A 14,898-nucleotide genomic window follows, 5' to 3' on the forward strand; every position below is an offset into this window, starting at 1 on the left:
ATTCTTGGGCAGGCTGCACTTTCTTTCCACTGGGTGGCTCTCCTTGTGGGGCGCACTCCGTGGGCGTGGGGCTCCCCTACGGGGAGGGCACCCCTGTGTGGCACGGCATTCCTTGCGCACATCAGACTGCGCATGGGCCAGCACCACAAGGGTCAAGGAGGCCCGGGGTTTGAACCGTGGACCTCCCATGTGGTAGACGGACGTTCTATCCATTGGGCCAAGTCTGCTTCCCCTCATGTATATCTTGATAATTTTGTTTTGTCTTATTCCAGTGATTCCTAATCTTTTAAGAATTTTGATATTCTATTATTTCATAGGCAAGGCAGCCTGACAAAGGACAGAGTCTCACAAAGTTTGGAAAGTACACTACTACTGGTACTTGGCACAAAAAATGGTTATTTTCAGCTTCTATATATGGTAGGTAATCTTGTTCCATTTACATTACTTATATTCATGTTCTGTTTAAGTTAATTTACATGAAAATGTGAGTTGATTTAAGAAAGTTATTAAATAAGTAATAGTAAGATGGGTGCATATGGCACAGATTGGGAATCATGAACTATTGAAATCTGAGAATTACTGGTGCAGTGGGTAGAAATATCTACTAGATATTGAGTATTGGGAGTAGATATAATGTTATAGATAGAGAGACATATTTTGTATCAGAAAAGTCATGTGTAGCCTTGATAGCCCCTAATTAGCTGTGTGACTTTGAGTAACTTGTATAGCATCTGTTATGGACATGAGTTTTCTCATTTGTAAAATTAAAGAATTGTTTTAATTTATACTGAGGATTCTTCTTCTTCCAACAAATTACTCTCCTTTATTCAGGAATTTTTTAAAAAGCTTGAATTACATTTTATATGTCGTATATGAAGTAAAGATGACAGGGCTTTTAACTCAGTATTTTCTCCTAAGAAAGGCATTTTTAATAACTTCTAGAATGGTACTGGCTTCTGTAAACTTCATTTTTCTTCACTGACTCTCAAATACATTTTTGTCAGCACTATTAATTTCTTCATCATAATTATATCTTTAGCCAATGTCATAAAATGTGAACACTATGATTATCTAGCACTGTTACTCACTGAAATGTATCAAAGATCATCCAAAGCCTCCGTAACCACACTGGCAGTAATGCTGTTGTGCATATGGAGAAAAATCACATAAAATACATGCAAATACACGTAGTGTCCTGAATGCAGAGACATTGCATGCTGAAGCCATTAATGCTGCAGTCATTTATGTATCCAATCAGTCCAATCACTGACTTATTAGAGTTGACATTTTACAAAGTGGACAGGTCCCAAGTAACTGGGAGCTTTCACCCACTCATCCCACAGCCCTTTACACCCTCTTAAAAAGGTTGAGGGAGGAAGAATGAAAGACAAAATTCTAGAGAACTGGCACTCAATACACTCAACTTGGGATGGCCGCCTGGACATAACCTTAGTCTGGGAGCACCTGACACTCCAGTCTTGGCAGGTAGAAGCAATAAAACTGTGGTCTTTAGAATTGAAAAGGTCACCTCATTTCTCAGATGAAGACACTGTGGACCGGAGAAGTTAAGTGACTTGCTCAAGGTCACAGAGTGATTTAGTAGCAAGGTCAGGATTAGGAGTCAAGTGGCTTGACTCCTGTCAGCCCAGAGCTTTTCAACCCTTACTCTGAGTTTTGAGCAGGGATAAAGTCCTAAGAAGAAAAAATGATATCTCAGCTCTCTGTTGCCTCCCCAGGCCTGCTTGGGACATGACCAGTGTTGCATGGGTAACAGCTAAGTCCCAAAGTTTCCATGATGCTTGAGGTCCATTTACCTGGTCACTAATGCTACCACTCTTTCATTTGCTCCAGAGTTCTTACAGGAGCAATTGTACCTTATGCTCAGAATGACAGGTGAATTTGAATTTTGGGTCCATCTGAGCACTAGCCTGCAGACCTACAGAAACTAAAGAGCTGGCTCAAACAGCACAGCTGGCTGGTGTCCCCTGGGGCTCAGCCCTGACTTCCCTCCTCAGGCTGCACACTGACCCACCATTCTGTGCAGCTACAACAGAATGGAGCTGCATAAGGAGGGAAGGGGAAGCTTCATTGCAATTTGTGACTAGAGCTATTTCTCCATCTAACACCTATGGCATTTCATCATAATAATGTACCTGCTCGTATTTAAATGACCACCCATCAGGATAGTACTTTTGATCTTGGCAAACCTGTATGTGGCATGTAAAGGAAGAAATAGGTCAACTATTAAGACCAAGACCTCAGCTCTTGTGAGTGGGGTACGGTTCAGAGGAAAACCTGTGAATGGGCCTAGGGATGGAAAGATTTGCTCCCTGGGTGTGGTTGGCAGAATAATGGCCTCCCCTCTTCCCCCCGCAAATATGTCCAAGAATCTGTGAATATGCTATGGTAAAGAGAATTTTGCTGATGTGATGAAATTAAGGATCTTGAGATTGGGAGATTGTTCTGGATCGTGCAGGTGGACTTGGTATAATCACAATGGTCCTCATAAGAGGACACAGGAGGAGTCAGAGGACAAGGCAATGTAATGATGAAAGCAGAGACTGGAGTGATGTCCTTTGCAAATGAAAGAAGGGACACAAGCCAAGGAATACAGTTAGTCACTAGGAGCTGAAAACGACAAGGAAAGAGATTCTCCCCTCAGATCTTCCAGAAGAAATGTAGGTCTGCTGGCAACTTTATGTTAGCCCAGTGAGAATGACTTTGGACTTTTGACCTCCAGAACTGTGAATAAAGAGAAAAAATTTGTGTTATTTTAAGCCACCAAGATTGTGACAATTCATTAGAGGAGTAAAAAAAAAAAGCAAATATACTGGGTTTAACTGATACACAGTGAATCTCCACAAGGCTTTGTTGAAAGTTGTTTGGACCTCTAGTTGTGTGAGCTTGGGTAAGCGACTGAAGCTTCTCTATCAGAAAAATTAAGAATGTCTTTCCAACCTCACAGGATATGGATTATGATCAAATGTAAACTTGCATATAAAGACACAATTTTAAAGTTATAAAATCTGGGGCAAATGTGAGGTTGTATGATTGTGGCAGCAAAGCAGTATTTCACCCACTTCCTTCACCTCCCCAGAATGAAAAAGGTATTTGACAACGCCTTTTAGGGAGAAAAACTATAAATTGTCAATTCCTGAATCCAATCACTTACGGCATACAACCTCTGTGACACTGGTTGGTTGGTGATGGGGCCTCCTAAATATTCTCCTACCCCAGAATGTTTCTAAGAGTTTCTACAACTGCCATTTATTTATTTCACAAATATTAGTTGAGTACTCATATTATTGACCCATTACCCATTTGTGCATCTATTAAAATGTTAAGGAGATATTTCTGAGCACATGCTATATGCCAGCATTGTGATATGCACTAGGTATAGGTATACAAGATTAAATGAAACATGGTCGCTGCCCTAAAGGAGCTCAAACTCTTGGGGGAGGCAGTCTTGAGACAATCTCCATGCAATGAAATGCCATGGGTAATTAGATAATTAAGTTTATACATCATTTTAAAGAAAAGATAGGATATTTTGGGAAATATTCTTATGTAATCAACTCTAATTTTCTGTCTCTAGGTACACATGCCTTTGAGAAGTGTATCTTATTTTTATTTTGACATTTGATACCATCTAATGAATAACATAGAAGCTTAATAGCTTAAAAAATTACTAAACCCAAATAGTGAGTGAACCATTTTAGATTTGGGCAAGATGTGTTCAAACTTGGCTTTTTAAATCATTTTTAAGAATCCTAAACCAATTGCAGGATTTGAAATGCCCAAAAAGCCTGACTAGAAAAAAATTTTAAAGTATTTTTCTTGTAAAAGCAAAACCCAACATTCCTACAAGTAGCAGAAATGCTTTCAGATAATGTAGTTTGGTTCACATAAACTCTTTTACTCCTGGAAGTATTCTTTTAAATCAGGTGTTAGAAGATTCTCCTAGTTACTGGTCTACCCTGTGATGAAAAACAGCATAACTTTATAGAATACAGTGAGCATTGCAGTGACAAATTCTCTGGTACAAACTCCCCCACAAAGGAAATATTCATTTTTAAAAAGGGAATAATAATAAAATAGTCAAAAGCAAAAAAAGAAATGCCATGAGTACTATAGTAGAGGAATGTGCTGGGCTCCAGAGCAGGGAGGACTGGCTCTACCCAGGGAACCTCTCCATGTGGTTGGGGAACACGTGGGCCACTGGTCTCACTCACTTGTGATCACATACCATATGATCTCTCACAAAGCTTCTAAGGGTTCTTCACACAGAGAAAGCTGTCTGTGAGAGAGACAGCCTAGCAGAAAGGCCTGCACACAGAGAGAACCATGAGAATACCTTTGTCATCTATAGAGTCAGTGGTTTACATTCTTTGTAATGACCTTCTTCACCAACACCACTTCCTGCTGAAATTATAGCTTCCTCACAACTGCTGCCCAAAGTATCTTTTCCAAAAGCTAGGCTGTTTTATTTGCATGAAGTCATGCTTCCTTGGACTTGTCCTTTACTTTGGCGGTGAAGATCTCAGGGAACCTTTGGAGGTTCTCTCTTCCCAGCCTTTCCCTCTTCTCCTCTCTATAAAACTGGTTTATACAAAATTACATTTATTGGTTCATGAAATCAGGAAGGGTAAGAATGGAACTGTCTCCAGACACTTAGAAACACAGTCTGAAATGTTGTCAGGCTGCTCTCCACCCCATTTCTTATCTTTGCTTTTCTCTGATGGTGACTTAATTTTCACCTCCTGCAGATGGTCTTTTGTCCTGTAGAACTGCACATAGCCATAGGCAGTTGGGTCTTATATATATGTGTAGGTATCTAAAAGGTGCTATTTAAAGCAAAGGATTTTGATTGCCTTAATTTGAGTCATGTGCTCATTTCAGCCAAAGATGTGAGGTATGATGATGATTGGCCTGGCTGCAATCACATTCATGTGGCAAGGGGGTTGGAATTCTTCATCAGATTCACATGGTTGTTGTAGGAAAGGAGGAATTCTGCATATGTGTGTGTGTGTGTGTGTGTGTGTGTGTGTAGTGGTGCAGATTTAAAAGGACAGACATTGTTATCTGAAAAAAAGGGTAAAATCGGTGATTAGGTAAAAAGAAAAGATATGCTTGAATCTCTTGCAATAAAGATTTGTTACCCTATTTCATCATGCCAGATATGCTTTTATTAGGGGACAAAGACTTGTAAAATAAAATAAGGTTTAAAATACATACTTTCAAATGACAATAACAATGAGGATAAAAACATTCCTATAAACTTAGGGAAAGACAGATTTTTCTATAGCCATGGTAATGAGTAGTCACTAGGACCAGTTTTAAACATCTTCCATCAATGAAGGCGAACTTGCCTCAGTGAACATACTTTTTCAAGCCAACCAATCAGTATCAGTCCCTCACTTCTGAAAGTCAGCCAATAAGGGTTGGACTCACTCTAGTAAACACTCCAGGGACTTTGCCTGCCAACCAACAAGAGTCTCACCTAAGTCATCACACTTCTTCAGATAACGTCAATACCTTATGCCTCTGAAAATCTGCCAATCTTTGAATGCAACCCTGCCCCGAACCTAATGTAAAATCAATTCTGTTCTGCTCAGAAAGGCTGTCTAAGCAGCTTAACCTTCTCTTACTGTAATGAGTAATACCTTGAGCTTTGTTTTTTTTTTGCTACCTCCTGGTGGGTTACTTGAATACATTTTAGAATTCCATTTTAATATATCTGTAGTACTTTTGAGTGTATGTCTTTGTATAGTTTTTCAGTGGTTGCTCTAGACATTACATTATATACAAATACTTATCAAAGTCTACTAGTGTTGACATTTTTACCAGTTTGAGAGTTACCTTCGTTTACATTCCTTTACCCTTCCCTATTAATAATATAATTGTCTTAAATATTTCCTCTACATACAATGAGAACCACATTAGACAGTGTTATAATTTTTGCTTCAATCACCAAGCATAATTTAGAAAACTCAAGAGGAGAAGGAATATCTATTGGATATACTCCTATTTTTGCTCTTTATCATGCTCTTTCTTCCTTTCTGAGGTCAAAGATTCCTTCTTTTATCATTTCCTTTGTGTTTGGAGAAATTCCTTTAGTCACTTTAAAAAAAATCAATATTATTGGTACATTTTAATAAAGCACGTATTTCCTCCAATGTGTAAAATCAATGGTATTTGCTATAATCACATAGTTGTGCATTCATCTCTTCAATCATCTTCAATCATTATTAGATCATTTTCATTATTTCAATATTAATAATAATCAACAAAAAAAAAAACAGATGAAGCAAACAAGAAAATTTCTCACCTCTCAGTCTCTCTATGCTTCCCCCACTGTACATAGCAGCTGTTTCTGGCTATTCTATCTGAAGTGTATAATCAATTAGCTATTCTTTTAAGGTAAGTCTGCTGGAGACAAATTCTCTTACTTTTCCTTTATCTGATAATATCTTGATTTCCCCTTAATTTCACAAGGATATTTTCTCTGGATATAGACTTCTCAGTTGATAGTTCCCTTCTTTCAGCACTTGAAAGCATTATATCACTTTCTTCCGGCTTGCATGGTTCCTGATGAGAAATCCATTGGTTGAATTGTTTTTCTACCGTAGCTAATGTGAATTTTCTCTGGCAGCTTTCAAGATTTTTTTCATTGTTTTTACTTTTCAGAAATTTGACTATGGTGGGTCTTGGCATGGATTATTTTTATTTATCCAGTTTGGGTTTCACTCAGCTTGTTGAATCTTGTAAATTTCTATTTTGTTTGGTTATTTGCCAAATTTGAGAAATTTTTAGTCATTATTTCTTTGAATATTTTTTCAACCCCACCTCTTTCTTCTCTCCTTTAGGGACTTGTTATGATCCCACATGGCTTTAAGGCTCTATTCACTTTTCAGTCTTTTCAGTCTGTTTTTGAGATTCGTTATTTTCAAGTGCATTGATTTTTTACTCCGTCATCTCCATTCTGCTATTAACTTCATTCTTTTTTTTTTAAAGATTTATTTATTTATTTCTCTCCTCTTCCCCACCCTCCCCCCCGCCAGCCCCAGTTGTCTGTTCTTTGTGTCCATCCGCTGCATGTTCTTTGTCCGCTTCTGTTGTTGTCAGTGGCACGGGAATCTATGTCTCCTTTTGTTGTGTCATCTTGTTGCGTCAGTTCTCCATGTGTGCAGTGCCATTCTTGGGCAGGCTGCACTTTCTTTTACACTGGGCGGCTCTCATTACGGGGTGCACTCCCTGCGCATGGGGCTCCCCTATGCGAGGGCACCCCTGTGTGGCACTGGCATTCCTGGTGTGCATCAGCACTGCGCATGGGCCAGCTCCACACAGGTCAAGGAGGCCCGGGGTTTGAACCGCGAACCTCCCATGTGGTAGACGGACACCCTAACCACTGGGCCAAGTCCGCCTCCCCATGACTTCATTCTTGAACCTTTTATTCTGATTATTGTATTTTTCAGTTTTAAATTTTCATTTTTAAAAATATCTTTTATTTCTTTGTTGAGACCTTATTTTCCCTTTGTTGAAGGTATTTTCATAATTGTTTGTTGAAGCATTTTTGCAATGGCTGTTTTAAAATCCTTGCCAGATAATTTTAGCATCTGTATCATAGTGTTGGCATCAAGTTGATTGTTTTTTCATACAGTTTGAGATATTCCTGATTCTGCATTTAAGTGATTTCTGACTGAAGTCTAGATAGTTTGTTTATTATAGGAATCTGTATCTTATTTCAATCTTGTGCTTTAACTGCTCTGGTGGCGCTGCATTTTTACTGCCAGGTGGGATGGAAGAACAGGCCCTCCCCTTTGGCCTCTGCCTAGGGGGAGGTATGTGGGCAATGGTTAAATTTGTGACTTTCCACTAGGCCTCCTCTGATACCATCCCTGTGGGTGGGAGAGGGGTGCCTTATGACTTCCAGGTGGAAGTGGAAACCTAGGCCCCTGAAGCAGTCTGATATGGTTATGAATTCCAAAAATAGATATTTAGTTATGTTTGTAATCTGGTCTGTACCTGGGCATGAATAAGTTATGATTAGGGCTTTGATTGGGCCATGTCATTAGGATGTTGAATTCCCACCACCCCCCCTTGGAGAGTGGGGACTCAGAGATAAAAGACATGGCAAAGGACAGTTTGAGGGTCTTTAATGTTGAAGTTTTGATATTGAAGTTTGATGCTGAAGCTTTAAGCTGGAGCCCCAGGAAGTAAACTCACAGAGGAAAGAGAAGCAAGCCTCAGGAAGAAAGAAACCCTGAGCTCAGGAAAAGCAAGCCCTGGGAAGAGAGGAACCCTGAACCCAGAGAGAAGCAAGATCCTGGAAGGGAGGAACCCAGGATGCCTGAACATTTGCTGACATCAGCAGTCATCTTGCGCCAACACGTGAAAATAGACTTTGGTGAGGGAAGTAACTTATGCTTTATAGCCTAGTTTCTATAAGCTCCTACCTCAAATAAATACCCTTTATAAAAACCAATTTCTGGTATTTTGCATCAGCATGTCTTTGGCTAATATAGCCCCCCACATGGTTTCCACTGATACCCCTTAAGAAAGGGGTTGGAGTGCCTCATTATACTCTGTCAAGGCTGGAAGTCTAGTTTCCCACTGAATCTTTGCTGGCAGGTGTGGAAGTACGGCCAAGGTTTTTGTGGTATTTGGTTTCAGTAGAGTGAATACTGTTTAAACATTTTCTGTTCTACTAGACCTTCCCTTTCCTGGACCTTTGGAGTGAGAGAGAAGCCTTTACTTGAGGCTTTTTCTTTTAGTGCAAATATCTGGGTTGCCAGTTTCCTTGTCATCTAGTCTGGGATATATGAGGCAAAAAGAAAACCCAAGAAACTCACCATAGTATCATTTCTTAGCTCAGTAGGTCTCTAATCAGTTTGCTGCCTTCTTTCCACCTTTCACAGTCTTGCTTTATGTGTTTTGTACATAATGTCTGGACATTTTAGTCAAAATGAGAGGGAAGAATAGGGAGAAGCTTGTCTACTCCATTTTCCTAGAAGTAGAAGCCCTTCAGCTTTGTCTTCTTTTGGATATTAAGGGGGTGGTTTCATTATCCTTTGCTACCAGAATTTGGACTCATTCAGCTGGTGTTCAATCCTTTGCTCAGGGAAAGACAGGAGCAGGGGACAATAGCTACTTGACAGGTGAGCGAGTGGAGGGGGGTGTAGTTCTTGAAACTGTACAAAAGATGAAAACAGGGAGTGCTTAAAACGTGTTCACACATTCTTTGACACTCTTACAAGAAGTAGAGTCTCCCCTACATCTGGACAAGTCTTTGTGACTGCCTAGATAAATAGAATGTGGCAGAAGTGGTACAGTGGGACTTCCAAGTTTGGATTAGAAAAGGCCATGCAACTTCTGCCAATGTCTCATGGCACTTACTCTGGCATCCTTCAGGCACTAGATAAGAAGCTTGGCTAACCTGAAGCTACCATATTGGAGAGACTATGTAGATTAACCACAGAGAAGAATTAATATGGAGATAGAGCTGGAAAGCTAGAGTTAGAGCTAGAGCTAGAGCTAGAGCTAGAGCTAGAGAGGAAGAGGAGAGGGAAAGAATGCTCAAGGAGCTACACCTGTTCCTGTCTCCAGTTGTTTGAATTTTTCCAGCCCAGGTGCCAGACATGTGAGTGAAGAAACCTTCCAGATGACTCCAGCAATATCACTCCATGAGAAACCCTCAGTGAGAACTGCCTAGCTCAGATAGTCTCAATCTTGGAAATGATAAATCTTTGTTGTGGCAGGCTATCCTGCATTTTAGGATGTCTAAAAGTATCCTTGGCTTCTATCCATTTGAAGCCAGTAGCACCCTGCCTCTTGTGACCACTGAAAATGTCTCCAGATGTTGCTACAAATACATTGGTATGCGGGGATCATCCTTGGTTGAGAAGTGTTAGCCTGCTGAGCCCAGTCAAAACCCAGATTCATGAGCACAATAATTTATGGTTATTGTTTTAAACCATTGGATTGTGGGTGATTTGTTATGTAGCAATAGGTAATCAGAGCAGCTTGGGGAGGCTTGGATGCATAATATCTCCTTTACTTCCTTTACAAATTGACCTGAGGTTAGCTAAAGAGCTGGATTCTTGGTTAGAGAGTTAGGTGAATAGTCTGATTTTACCAACCCTGGAATTTTTATACTTAGCTATCTTCTATACGTGGTATTTAGATATGTATTTATTTACCATTTATAGAAGGAATTTTAGAGGTTTATAATAAAAATATCCATGTATGCCATAGAAACAAATGCCTTATGAAATATACACAAGAAAGTTAAGTAAAACATAAAAAGAAAAATTAGAAGTAATTCAAGGAAGGGGCAAATTTTTGTTTTAGAAAGAAGAAAATAGTTACCCATTTTATTTGCTTCTCTGCTTTCTAAAAACTGAAAGAGAGAAGCAGACTTTGCCCAAAGGATAGGGCATCCGCCTACCACATGGGAGGTCTGCAAATCACACACCAGGCCTCCTTGACCCGTGTGGAGCTGAGCCATGCACAGTGCTGATGTGCAAGGAGTGCCCTGACAGGCAGGGGTGTCCCCTGCATACGGGAGCCCCATGCACAAGGAGTGCACCCTGTAAGGGGAGCTGCCCAGCGTGAAAGAAGGTGCAGCCTGCCCAAGAATGGTGCCGCACATGGGGAGAGCTGACACAGCAAGATGACACAACAAAAAGAAACACAGATTGCCGGTGCCGCTGATAAGGATAGAAGCCGTCACAGAAGAACACACAGTGAATGGACAGAGAGAGTTGACAACTGGGGTGGAGGGTGGAAGGGGAGAGAAATTAAAAGAAAAAAAAAATCTTAAAAAAAAAACAACGAAACTAAAAGAAACACTTGGAGTTTTATTGTAAACTTTCTTTTGTGAAGGTTGAATGTTTTCCTGTCTCTAAAGAAGAATTCATGACATGGATTCTTGCAAGAAGAATATTGAAAATGTTGTCAACAACAATTTTACTTTTATACAAGTTACAGAAAACGTCTCCCTATGGCCAAGAACCTCACACTAAATCATAACTCACTGGAGGTATTTCTGTCAGAATAAGCTGATCTAGCCCAGATGTTTTTGATGTTTTAGCATTATGCCAAGATAAAGCTTCAAGGAAGCAACCAACCAAGGAATATAACTTGAATTGTGGCCAGCCAATCAGACACCTTATTTCTGGCAAATACTATCTCATGAGATAGTATCATCTGTCAGTTTAAGTCCTTCCTGTTTAAGGTTTGGTTCTTGAAAATCATATCATACATGTATGAGAAAAAGCTTGTTATCTCTTTTTTTTGTGTGTGGGAGATGGAAAGCCATTAAAGGCATCAAGTTATTAATCAACAATTTAAAAGGAAACAGAGGTGGGGACAAAACACTCCCTGGAGTTCCTTGACCACCCTCTTACATTTTTGACACCTGCAGTTGCGATTATGGTGCAAGATCTTTATAGGCATTTGTAAACTGGGGTCTTTGTCCGTAACTGATATCTCGGTCAACAACTAAGGATAGGTCAAGAAAGACCCTAAAAATCTTCCTCACAGTGGTATTTTCCTCAAGGTAAAGATTATAACTCTAACTTGTGGTTGGAGAGTCTGGGATAAACCTGATGGTATTAGAGAAAGAGGTGGCTACAATGCCTGTTGAACTCTTTGCTCCTTGTAACATTTTGATATAATTGATGAATTCCTAAAAGAAATATTGGATTATGTTTGTAAACTGGTCTTTTCCTCTGGGCATACTAGAGTGTATTGGATTCAGAGGTTTTACTTTTGTTAGATTAAATAATCATTAAGGCTTTGCTTGGGCCACATCAGTAGGATGTTGAGTCCCTGCCTCCCTTGGTAGGTAGGGAATCACAGAAAGAAACACACTACAGAGAAGGGAGGTTGAGTTTTGATATTGGAGTTTTGATGCTGGAGTCTTGAGCTGGAGCCCTGGGAAGTAAGCACAGAGAGGAGCTTGGCCATGAGGAAAGAGAGAAGGCCCGGGGAAGAGCCGTTCGCCTAATAGTCTATAGCTGACCTTGCGGAGAAAACAGAGGTGCTGAGCCTGGAAAGAAATAAACCCTGGGAAGAGAGGAATCCAGGAAGCCTGAACCCTGGCAGATGTTGGCAGCCATCTTGCTCCAACAGGTGGCAAAAGACTTTGGTAAGGGAAGTAATTTATGCTTCATGGCCTGGTAACTGCAAACTTCTACCCCAAATAAACGTCCCTTATAAAAACCTGGACCACCAAACGGTCCCAGGAAATGGCTATCTTAATTCTGCCTGGCAACAGCAGGACCAAAGTGTATGAAAACACATGGCATTACTTTGGGGTCATACTTGAGTAATTTGGAATATTTTTATAGGATCCAGCTTGCATGAATCTTAATTTGTTGATTAGGGGAAGAGATTCAAAGTTAGAAATGATTTGTTGAATTCCAACTTCTGCTTTGTAGGGTGAACCATGGTAAGTAACTTAAGCGTGCCTTGGTTTCTCTAGTTGCTGAGCGGAGAGCAAATCCGGTCATCCCATGGGTATATAATGATTATTAGTGATAAAGCAATTTGTCATCATCACTTCCCCACATGGCATCAGCCAAACTTAGAATCATCAGTATTTGTATGCTATGATGTTTAACAAAAATGTTCATATGTTCAGTTGAAAGGCAGACAAATTTGCTCTCCAGGTAGATAGCATACACAACCTTGTCACTCACTTTGGGTGACAATGTACTATGTTCTTCAGAACAGATATCACTCAAAGGCCTTGAGAACTCTTGAAATAGCTTTTGTTGTTATTCCTTTTAAAGTAAACGGTACCCCTGATTTTGGTGGATGGCAGTGTTTATGGGACTTGTCCTCATAGTTAAGTGACTCTTACGGGATGAACAAGGTCTGTCATGAGGGAGATTTGTCTGCCTGATAATTCCAAAGAAGCATTTGGTGGCCCTAACGGAGGGTTACTGGTGTGGTGAATAATGGGATGCAGGCCCAGGAAAACTAAATCAATAGGTACGAAATGTTGAGTAGCCATCATAGGATCAGGTTGAATTAAAGACTGCTATTGTGAAGACATATCTGTAATGACCTTGTGTCTCCACTTCTTAAGGCTTCATTTCTGTTTTCACAATATCTGCATGTCACAGATAAACTAAGGAGAGCATAATGTTTGACAGAGTCAATTTCTTGGTTCCCACCAAATCCAAAATCACCTTTGGTCACCAAGTCAGCTCAGGATCACCAGTGATGCATGTTGTTTGTGACTTTAGACTGTGAGAGTGAACCCTGATCTGGGTTTTTGGAGAGGCATACAATTTGAACCTGTTGTGATAGCTTTCACAGTCTGACTGGGAGGCAACTCATCTATAAATCCCAGAGATGAAGAATGAGGTCTTTGTGTGTCCCTAGAGAGACTGATTCTTGGAGCAATTTATTAAGATGTCGTTTTAAGCAAGGCCTTTAATCTTCATGTTCAGAACTCAAGCAATACTTTGAGTCACTTTTGTCCACCCTGATTCAACCACTTTAGAATATAAAGACTTGGGTCAGATGGAAAGGACATTGCTGGGTGAAAAATCCCTTCAAGCTACAATGTACTGATTAAACATGGATTTCAGTCTGTATTCCTCTACTTAGTAGCTGAGTGATGCTGTGTAAGATTTTAACCTATTTAATCCATGGTTCCCTTTTCTGTGAAATGAGAATAGTAATAGTATTTCTCTCTCAGAATTTTTACAAGAATTAAATGAAATAATGTAAACCGCTTAGCTCAGTACCTGGCACATAACAAGCCCTTGAAAAATATTAGCTATTACAAAGATTACAAATAATAATAAAGGGGAGAGATCACTCAAATCTATTTTCTTATAGGCCCAGGAGCTGATAAAATGACTCAATTTTCTACCATAATTGTACATAGAAAGAATGTTTTGGGATAATATGTAATCTAAACTTGGAAGATGTCAGTGGATTATTAAGTAATGTAACATTGAAGATAAGAAAAGGTCAAATATTAATTTTCTATGAATGATTCCAATATTGATATAAGTTATGAAATATAACCTTTCTTAGGGTAGAATATTATATGGATTTATTAAATAGACATACCCATCTCTGTCTTTTAGTTACTCATTAGGAAATAGCCATTTTAATATGTTTGATATCTTCATTTTTCTCTAGACGTCCCAAGTTATGGTAGAGCTTCTCCCTCCTATAACCACAAAGGTTAACTAAGTCCCTGCAACTGTTTGAATCACACGGAGGCTGTTTTGGCTTAAGCAGAATTCCATGCTTTATGCTTGCTATTTTGGATTGTGACTCATGTCTCATTTTCCTTAAAATTATTGTCTCAGAATTAGATTTACTGTGAACTTTGCTTGTTTGGGCTGAGTGGTAGTCTTCTTTATAGCTCCTTGAAGGATGATATTTTACCACCAAGAAAAGCTTAAATTTCACAGCTATACAGTTCCATCTAGAGAAATTTCAGCAATGATGAGAAGACTTGTTCTAATGAAAGAATAAGCTCTCTGGTGTCAGGCAGGTCTGGGTTCTGATCCAGATTCCACTTTGTTCCAGACATGTGGTTGTGAACAAGTCACTTCTCTGAGTCTATTCCTCATCCATAAAATGGGAAAATACTATATCATCACATATAAATACACATAAAGCACTTAGAATATTCCCCAGTTTATAGTAAAAGCTCAATAATGTTGTCTATTATTATTAAGATTATACTTCTGTTTATGATTATTATGACCTGGTAAGGTCGTTGAGACAATGCAATAATTCATTTATAGCAACTAGCACAGTGCTTAGTTGCAGAGTAGGCACTCAAGAAATGTTAGCTATTACTATTATCAATAATTTACTCCTTGCTCATAGATACTTAAAATGTTCTACTGAGTAAGCAAG

This window comes from Dasypus novemcinctus, chromosome 3 (genome assembly GCF_030445035.2).
Source record: "Dasypus novemcinctus isolate mDasNov1 chromosome 3, mDasNov1.1.hap2, whole genome shotgun sequence".
Taxonomy (NCBI): Eukaryota; Metazoa; Chordata; class Mammalia; order Cingulata; family Dasypodidae; genus Dasypus; species Dasypus novemcinctus.